Raw genomic sequence first — 9143 nt, 5'->3', positions numbered from 1 at the left:
ACCCGCTTGTTGATGGACACTTGGGTGATTTCCAGTTTTGGGCCATTACTAATAAAGCTGCTATGTACATTGACATATAGTCTTTGTATGGGCATATGCTTTCATTTCTTTGAGTAAATACTTGGGAGTAGAATGGTTAAGTCACACGGCAGGTGAATAATTAACGTATTTTTCTTTTTTGAGACAGGGTCTGATATGGTTTGGCTCTGTGTCTCAAATTTCATCTTTAATTGTAAATCCCCATGTGTTGACAGAGGGATCTGTAATCCCCGCGTGTGAAGGAAGGAAAGTGATTAGATTATGGGGGCCGTTTCCCCAAAGCTGCTGTTCTCTTAATAGTGAGTGAATTATCACAAGATCAGATGGTTCTATAAAGAGTAGTTTTTCCTGCATTCTCACTCTTCCCTCTGCTGCCACCATGAGAAGAAGGTTCTTGCTTCCCCTTCGCCTTTCACCATGATTATAAGTTTCCTGAGGTCTCCCCAGCCATCTGGAACTGTGAATCAATTAAACCTCTTTCCTTTATAAATTACCCAGTTTCAGGTAGTATCTTTATTGCAGTGTGAAAACGGACTAACGCTGGGTCTCGCCCTGTCACCCAGGCTAGAGTGCAGTGGTGCGATCACACCTCACTGCAGCCTTGACCTCCCAGGCTGAAGTGATCCTCCCACCTCAGCCTCCTGAGTTATCTAGGACCAAAGGCATATGACACCATGCCCAGCTAATTTTTTTTTAATTTCTTTTTTTTTCAGACGGCGTCTTGCACGTCGCCCAGGCTGGAGTCCAGTGGTGCAATCTTGGCTCATTGCAACCTCTGCCTCCTGGGTTCAAGAGATTCCCCTGCCTCAGCCTCTCGAGTAGCTGGTACTACAGTTGTGCTCCACTATGCCGGGCTAATTTTTTGTATTTTTAGTAGAGATGGGTTTCACCATGTTAGCCAGGATGGTCTCAATCTCCAGACCTGGTGATCCACCAGCCTCGGCCTCCCAAAGTGCTGGGATTACAGGCGTGAGCCACTGCGCCCGGCAGCCCAGCTAATTTCTTTTTTAAAAATTACTTACCTGGCAGGGGAGATACCATGATCATGAAGGTGGTTTTCCCAGGGCAAGGCTTATCCGTGCACTCTGGATGTGCCAACCCTGCGATTTCTCCAAATGTGGGAAACTCGACTGCATAATTTGTGGTAGTGGGGGACTGCATTTGTGCTTTCCCCTGGTTAGAAAAAAAAAATTACTTGTAGAGATGGGGTCTCCCTATGTTGCCCAGACTTGTCTTGAACTTGTCTGGGTTACTTGTCAAGGTTCAAGTGATCCCTTTGCCTCGGCTTCCCATAGCGCTGGGATTACAAGCATGAGACACCCTTCCCTGGCTATAATTAACTACTTAAAAACATAAGGCCGGGCGCAGTGACCCACTCCTGTAGTCCCAGCACTTTGAGAGGCCGAGGCGGGTGGATCATGAGGTCAAGAGTTCGAGACCATCCTGGCGAACATGGTGAAACCCTGTCTCTACTAAAAATGTAAAAATTAGCTGGGCGTGGTAGCGTGCGCCTGTAGTCCCAGCTACGTGGGAAGCTGAGGCAGGAGAATCACTTGAACCTGGGAGGTGGAGGTTGCAGTGAGCCGAGATGGCGACACTGCATTCCAGCCTGGCAATAGAGTGAGACTCCATCTCAAATTAATAAATAATAAACATACACAAATACTTCCCTACTCTGTCCCAAAGTGGTTACATTATATTACTTTCTCCCAGTAGCATATGAGAGTTTCAGTTTCTGCACATCCCCAACAACATTTGGTACAGTTAATTTTTAAAATGTCAACCATTGCAGTGGGGGCATAGCAGTCTGTCTCTGGTTTTAATTTGCATGTAACCAATGACTTACGGCATTGAACATTTCTTAATATATTTCTTTGCCATCTGTATCTAATCTTTAGCAAAATGTCTATTTAGATCTATCTTTTGTCTGTTTTTTCTTTTCTTTTTATTTTTTTGAGACAGGGTCTTATTCTGTTGCCCAGGCTGGGGTGTAGTTGGGCTTGTCACCCAGGCTGGAGTGTAGTTGCACAATCGTGGCTCACTGCAGCCACAACCTCCAGTGCTCAAGGATCCTCCCACCTCAGTCTCTGAGTAGCTGGGACCACAGGGATGTGCCACCAAGCCCAGAGATTTTTGTATTTTTTTGGTAGAGATGGGGGTCTTACTATGTTGGCTCAGGCTGCCCTCCAACTCCTGGGCTCAAGCAATCCTCCTGCCTCCACCCCCTAAGTGCTGAGATTATGTGTGAGCCACTGCATCAGCCTCTTTTATCCATTTTTTTATTGGGTTATTTGACTTCTTATTACTGAGATGTAAGAGTTTTTTTTAATGTATTCTAGATACAAGTTCTTTGTTGGAGATCTGTTTTGCGAATATTTACTCCCAGGCTGTGAGTTGCCTTTTCATTTTTGTAAACAGTGTCTTTTCAAGATAATTGGGGCCAGGCATGGTGGCTCACCCCTGTAATCTCAGCACTTTGGGAGGCCAAGGTGGGCAGATCACCTGAGGTCAGAAGTTCTAGACCAGCCTGGCCAACATGGCAAAACCCCATCTCTACTAAAAATACAAAAATTAGCTGGGCATGGTGGCTCACGCCTGTAATCCCAGCTACTCAGGAGCCTGAAGCAGGAGAATCGCTTGAACTCGGGAGGCGGAGGTTGTAGTGAGCCAAGATTGCACCACTGCACTCCAGCCTGGGCAACAAGAGCAAAGCTCTATCTCAAAAAAATAAATACATAAAAATAAAATAAAGTTAATTGGTTAAGCAATTTGCTCATGATGTAACTTTATGTAGTTTTCTTCAGATTTCTTCTGTTTGGGGTTCATTGAGCTTTTTTGTAATTACTGCTAATTTTCATCAAATACAGAAATTTTTATTTCTTTTAGTGTTTAAGTCCCTTCGAGTCTCTCCTCTTCTTCTGGGACTTCAGTTACATGTAAATTATACTTTGACGTCCCACAGTTCATTGATCCTCTGCTCCTTTGCTTTTTATTTTTCCCCCTTTGTTCTCTCTGTATTTAATTTCGGATAGTTTCTACTGCCTTGTCTTCAAATTCAGTAATCTGCACTTCAGTGCCTAGATTGCTGCTAATCCCATCCAGTCTATTTTTAATCTCACATATTGCAATTTCTTTATCCAGTAGTTTTGAATTTGGAGTTTTAGAAATAGACTTCGTGTCTCTTATGCTCAGGATTTTGTCTACCTTCTTGAACATACAGAGTCTGTAATTTCTGTTTTAATGTCCTTGTCTACTAATTCTGCCTATCATTTATGTCATTTCTCAGTCAGTCTCTCTATAGATTTATTTTCATTATCATGATGAGTCATATTTTTCCACTCTTCATATACCTGGTCATTTTCAATTGGATGCAAGATGCTGTGATTTTAAATCGTTGTATTCTGGGATTTTTTTCCTTTTAATTTTCAGCTTTGGTCTTGGAGGCAGCTAAGTTACTTGGAAACAATTTGACCCTTTTGAGGCTTGCCTTTAAGTTTTTTCTAGGGCTCATTTGGCAATACTCTCTTTTCTGAGTCCTCTGTCTGAAGCTGGTTTATTAGGAGGTCTTTCTACTCTGCCATTGGAAACATGAAATATACCCAGTTCTGTGAGTTCTGGTGATGGCTCTGCCTGTCCTTTCCAATGGCTCTTTCCCCAGCTGTGGTAGTGTCCCCACACATCCGCACTGATCAGCATTCAGGCGAAGTTTGCAGATCACTGGAGCTCTCTTTTTCTTTTTTTCTTTTTAAATTTATTTTAATTTGTTCATTTTTTTTAGAGACGGGGGTCTCACCAAGTTGGTCAGGCTGGTCTCGAACTCCTGACCTTGTGATCGCCCACCTCGGCCTCCCAAAGTGCTGGGATTACAGGCATGAGCCACCGCGCCTGGCTGGAGCTCGTTTTCTATAAGCTTTCTCTTTTGCAGGGCTTTGCCTTGAAAATTCCAGCCACCTCCCTAAATGCTTAACTGTTTCCTCAGCTCAGGTATGTACATGAAAATACAGGTTTTTCTGTATAGTTATACATTTTCTTTTCTCACAGGTAAATACCTGGGAGTCAGATTGCTGACTCATACTGTAAATATGTGTTTTACTTTACAGGAAACTTCCAGATTTTCTTCCAAAAAGGATGTATCATTGTGCAATTCCACCCAGCAAAATGGCCACACCATTCACCAATTTCACCCAATAACATAGAATAATTCTCTTCTCATTTTTTCTTTTAGCCTTTCTAATAGTTGTGTTTTTATTTTTATTTTATTTTTTTAAAGATTGGGTTTCACCATGTTGGTCAGGCTGGTCTTGAACTCCTGACCTCAGGTGATCCGCCCGCCTTGGCCTCCAAAGTGTTTGGATTACAGGCGTGAGCCACCGTGCCCGGCCTATTTTTATTTTATATATATTTTTTGAGACAGAGTCTCACTCTGTCGCCAGGCGCCAGGCTGGAGTGCAGTGGCGTGATCTCGGCTCACTGCAAACTCCGTCTCCCAGGTTCAAGCAATTCTCCTGCCTCAGCCTCCTGAGTAGCTGGGACTACAGGCATGCACCACCACACCCAGCTAATTTTTGTATTTTTAGTAGAAATGGAGTTTCACCATGTTGGCCAGCCAGGATGGTCTCGATCTCTTGACCTCGTGATCCGCCTGCCTCCGCCTCCCAAAGTGCTGGGATTACAGACGTGAGCCACCGTACCAGACTTTATTTTTTATTTATTTATTTATTTTTTGAGACAGAGTCTCCCTCCATTGCCAGGTGCCAGGCTGGAGTGCAGTGGTGCGATTTCGACAGAGTCTCACTCTGTCACCAGGCGCCGGGCTGGAGTGCAGTGGCATGATCTCGGCTCACTGCAAACTCCGTCTCCCAGGTTCAAGCAATTATCCTGCCTCAGCCTCCTGAGCAGCTGGGACTACAGGCATGCGCCACCACGCCCAGCTAATTTTTGAATTTTTAGTAGAGACAGTGTTTCACCGTGTTGGCCAGGATGGTCTCGATCTCTTGACCTCGTGAACCACCCACCTCGGCCTCCCAAAGTGCTGGGATTACAGGAATAAGCCACTGCGCCCAACCTATTTTTTATTTTTTTAATAGAGACGGGGTTTTATCATGTTGGTCAGGCTAGTCTCGAACTTCTGACCTCGTAATCCACCTGCCTTGGCCTTCCAAAGTGCGGGAATTACAGGTGTGAGCCACTGTGCCTGGCCTATTTTTTGATTTTCCTAATGACTAATGATGCTAAACATTTTAAATGTGCTTACTGCTATCTATAATCTTTAGTGTTAAAATATTTTTATTTTAAAAACTAGCTGGTTTTTGCCTTATGATTGAGAACAAAATTTAAATACATGCTTTGAGTTTTAATCTATATACCATAAAATTCACCCATGTTGAAGGTAGAGTTGTGGAACCATCACAACAATACGGTTTCAGAAAATTTTCACCATCCCAAAAACTTTCCTTCTGCCCATTTGCTGTCAATCCCTACTCCTACCCTAAGGCCCAGGCAACAACTGATCTGCTTTATGTCTTTATGGACTTACATTATTTGAACTTGGAAGAAATAGAATCACACAATACGTAGTATTTTTTCTGTTTTTTTTTTGAATAATATTTTTGCGATTCTTTGATGTTATAGCATTTATGAATTGTTTCTTTTTTAAAATTTTTTTTTAATGGAACGCTTCATGAATTTTTGTGTCATCCTTGTGCAGGGGCCATGCTAATCTTCTCTGTATCATTCCAGTTTTAGTATATGTGCTGCCGAAGCAAGCACTGTTTCTTTTTTATTGCTGAAAAGAATTACATTATAAGGATACACCACATTTTGTTTGTTTGTTTTGAGACAGAGTCCTGCTCTGTCTCCCAGTCTGGAGTGCAGTGGTGCAGTCTTGGCTCACCGCAACCTCCATCACCTAGGTTCAAGCAATTCTCATGCCTGAGCCTCCTGAGTAGCTGGGACTACAAGTGCATGCCACCACACCCAACTAGTTTTTTTTGAATTTTTATTTATTTATTTATTTGGGACAGAGTCTCACTCTGTTGCCCAGGCTGGAGTGCAGTGGCACATTCTTGATTCACTGCAACCTCCGCCTCCCAGTTTCAAGCGATTCTCCTGCCTCAACCTCCTGAATAGCTAGGACTAGGGGCACGTGCCACCACACCCAGTTAATTTTTGGTATTTTTAGTAGAGATGGGGTTTCACGGTGTTAGCCAAGATGGTCTCAATCTCCTGACCTCGTGATCTGCCCACCTCATCCTCCAAAAGTGCTGGAATTATAGGCATGAGCCACCATGCCTGGCCATTTTGTTTTGTATTTTTAGTAGAGATGGGGTTTCACCATGTTGGCCAGGCTGATCATGAACTCCTGACCTCAGATGATCCCAAAGTGCTGGGATTTCAGGCATGAGCGACTGCCCAGCTCACGTTTTCTTTCTTTCTTTCTTTCTTTCTTTTTTTTTTTTTTGAGACAGAGTTTCACTCTTGTTACCCAGGCCGGAGTGCAATGGCGCGATCTCGGCTCACCGCAACCTCCGCCTCCTGGGTTCAGGCAATTCTCCTGCCTCAGCCTCCTGAGTAGCTGGGATTACAGGCATGCACCACCATGCCCAGCTAATTTTTTGTAGTTTTAGTAGAGACGGGGTTTCACCATGTTGACCAGGATGGTCTCGATCTCTTGACCTCGTGATCCACCCGCCTCGGCCTCCCAAAGTGCTGGGATTACAGGCGTGAACGTTTTATTTCTTTAATCACCAGTTGATGAACATTTAGATGGTTACCAATTTTAAGCCATTATGAATAATGTTTCCATGATTGTTTACATGTAAGTCTTTGTGTGAACATGATGTTTTCATTTCTCTTGGGTAGATAAATGGGAGTGGAGTTACAGAATTGTAGAGTAAGTATATGCTTAACTTTTTATGAAGATTTCTCTGGTGAAATATCTACTTAACTTTTTGCCCGATGTAAAATTGGGTTGTTTGTCTAATTGCTGAGTTTTAAGAGCTCTTTATCTGTTCTTAATGCAAGTCCTTTAGCAGAGATGTGATTTGCAGATACTTTATCCTAGCTTATGGTTTGTATTTTCATTTTCTTATTTGTGTCTTCTGAAGAGCAAAAGTTCTTTAAAATTTTTATGAAGTCCAGTATATGAATTTTGCCATAGATCATGTTTTTGATGTCAAGCTAAGAAATACTTGATCACAACAATTTTCTTCTATTTTTTCTAGATGTTTTGGTTATTAGCTTTAGATCTGTGATCTATTTTTTGGGTATAGTGAGAAGGTACTAGTCCACATTTGTGGAGAATTTTTTGTTTTTTTCTTAGTTTATTTTGGTATATGGATGAGTTGTATAATAATATTTGTTGAAAAGATTTTCTTCTACCCTACTGAATTGCCTTGGACACTTTGCTAAAAATTAACTCAAGTTTATTTCTGAAATCTCTATTATGTTCCATAACCTATATGTGTATGCTTACTAATACCACATTGTCTTAATTATTGCAGCTATATAGAAAATTTTGAATCCAGTAGTATACATCATAAAAACTTGCATTTCTTATTCAAAATTATTTGGTTATTCTAGGTTCATTGCATTTTCATGTACATTTTAGGATCAGTTAGTCAATTCTATAAAAAAAAATTAAAAAGCTTGCTGGGATTTTGAGAGAGATTGCATCAAATCTACAAATATATCATTTTAACAATATTGAGTCTTCCAATCCATGAATATTGTATATTTCTTCATTTATTTTATTTAATTAATTAATTTATTTCTTTTTGAGATGGTGTCTTGTTCTGTAGGTCAGCTGGAATGCAGTGTTGTGGTCATAGCTCACTGCAGCCTTGAATCATTGAACTCCTCAAGCCTTGAGGAGCCCAGTTCCCCCCACCTCAACCTCCCAAAGTGCTGAAAAAAACAGGCATGAGCCACTGTGTCCAGCCTATATCTTTCCATTGATTGGAAAAGTTTAAATTTTCTCTCAGCAGTGCTTCATAGTTTTCAGTGTACAGAAGACAGTCAACAGTATACAGATGTTATGCTATTTGTGTTAAGTTTGTTCTTTATTTGCTATTATGAACAAATTTACTTTTTAATTTTGAGTGTTCATTGTTAAATGATAGAAGTATATAAATCACATACCATAAAATTCACCTTTTTAAAATGTACCATTATGTATTTTTACTATATTCACAAAGTTTTGTAACCATCCCCACTATCTGATTCCAGAATATTTTTATTACACCAGAAGAAACCTGTATCTCTTAGTAGTCAGTCTCTGTTGTCTCCTGTCTTCAAACTCTAGCAGCCACTAATCTACTTTCACTTTGTATAGACTTGCCTATTCTTGGGATTTCATATAAGTGGAATTATACAATATGTGGACTTTTGTAGCTGGCGTCTTTCACTTAGCATGCTGTTTTCAAGGTTTGTACAAGTTGTAGCATTATCAGCACTTTATTCATTTTGATGGGCAAATAACATTCCATTGTATGGATGTACAACATTTTATTTAGCCATTCATCAATTGATGAACATTGGGTTGTTTCTACTTTTTTGCTACTATGAATAACACTGATACGAATATTTGCTTACAAATTGTCGTGTGAATATGTTTCCATTTTGGGGGGTATATACCTAAGAATGAAATTGGTAGGTCATATGGTAACACTATATTTAGCTTTTTGAGGAGTTGCCAGACTTGTCCAAAGCAGCTGCACCATTTCATATTCCCACAGCGATATATGAGGGTTCCAATTTCTCCACAACCTTGCCAACATTTATTATTGCCCATCTGTTTTATTATAGCCATCCTAGTAGGTGTGATGTAGCATCTCCTTGTGGGTTTGACTTGCATTTCCCTGATAGCTAATAATATTTACAATCTTTTCATGTGCTGTTGTCCATTTGTATATCTTCTTTGGAAAAATATCTGTTTAAATCCTTTGCCCAATTTTTGGGGGGCAATTTGTCTTTTTAAGTTGTTGTTATTTTATATTCTGGTTACTAGTCCCTGATTATATACATAATTTGCAAGTAATTTACCTCATTCTCTGTGTTGTCTTTTCACTTTCTTTTCTTTTTTCTTTCTTTCTTTTTTTTTTTTT

At 40.7% G+C, this 9143-nt stretch overlaps 2 non-coding genes across 2 annotated transcripts; one reads left to right on the top strand and one right to left on the bottom strand.

Moving 5' to 3' along the window:
- The first annotated feature begins 1053 nt into the window (after window positions 1-1053).
- On the top strand, window positions 1054-1215 carry LOC119469662. The gene has a single exon (XR_005198499.1). It is a non-coding gene; the product is annotated as a U1 spliceosomal RNA (small nuclear RNA).
- Window positions 1216-5701: 4486 nt separating this feature from the next.
- On the bottom strand, window positions 5702-5808 carry LOC119469663. Its single transcript, XR_005198500.1, has one exon. It is a non-coding gene; the product is annotated as a U6 spliceosomal RNA (small nuclear RNA).
- Window positions 5809-9143: the final 3335 nt, after the last annotated feature.

This window comes from Cebus imitator, unplaced genomic scaffold (assembly GCF_001604975.1).
Source record: "Cebus imitator isolate Cc_AM_T3 unplaced genomic scaffold, Cebus_imitator-1.0 Scaffold757, whole genome shotgun sequence".
Lineage (NCBI taxonomy): Eukaryota > Metazoa > Chordata > Mammalia > Primates > Cebidae > Cebus > Cebus imitator.
This window is presented reverse-complemented; position numbering and strand designations above follow the sequence as displayed.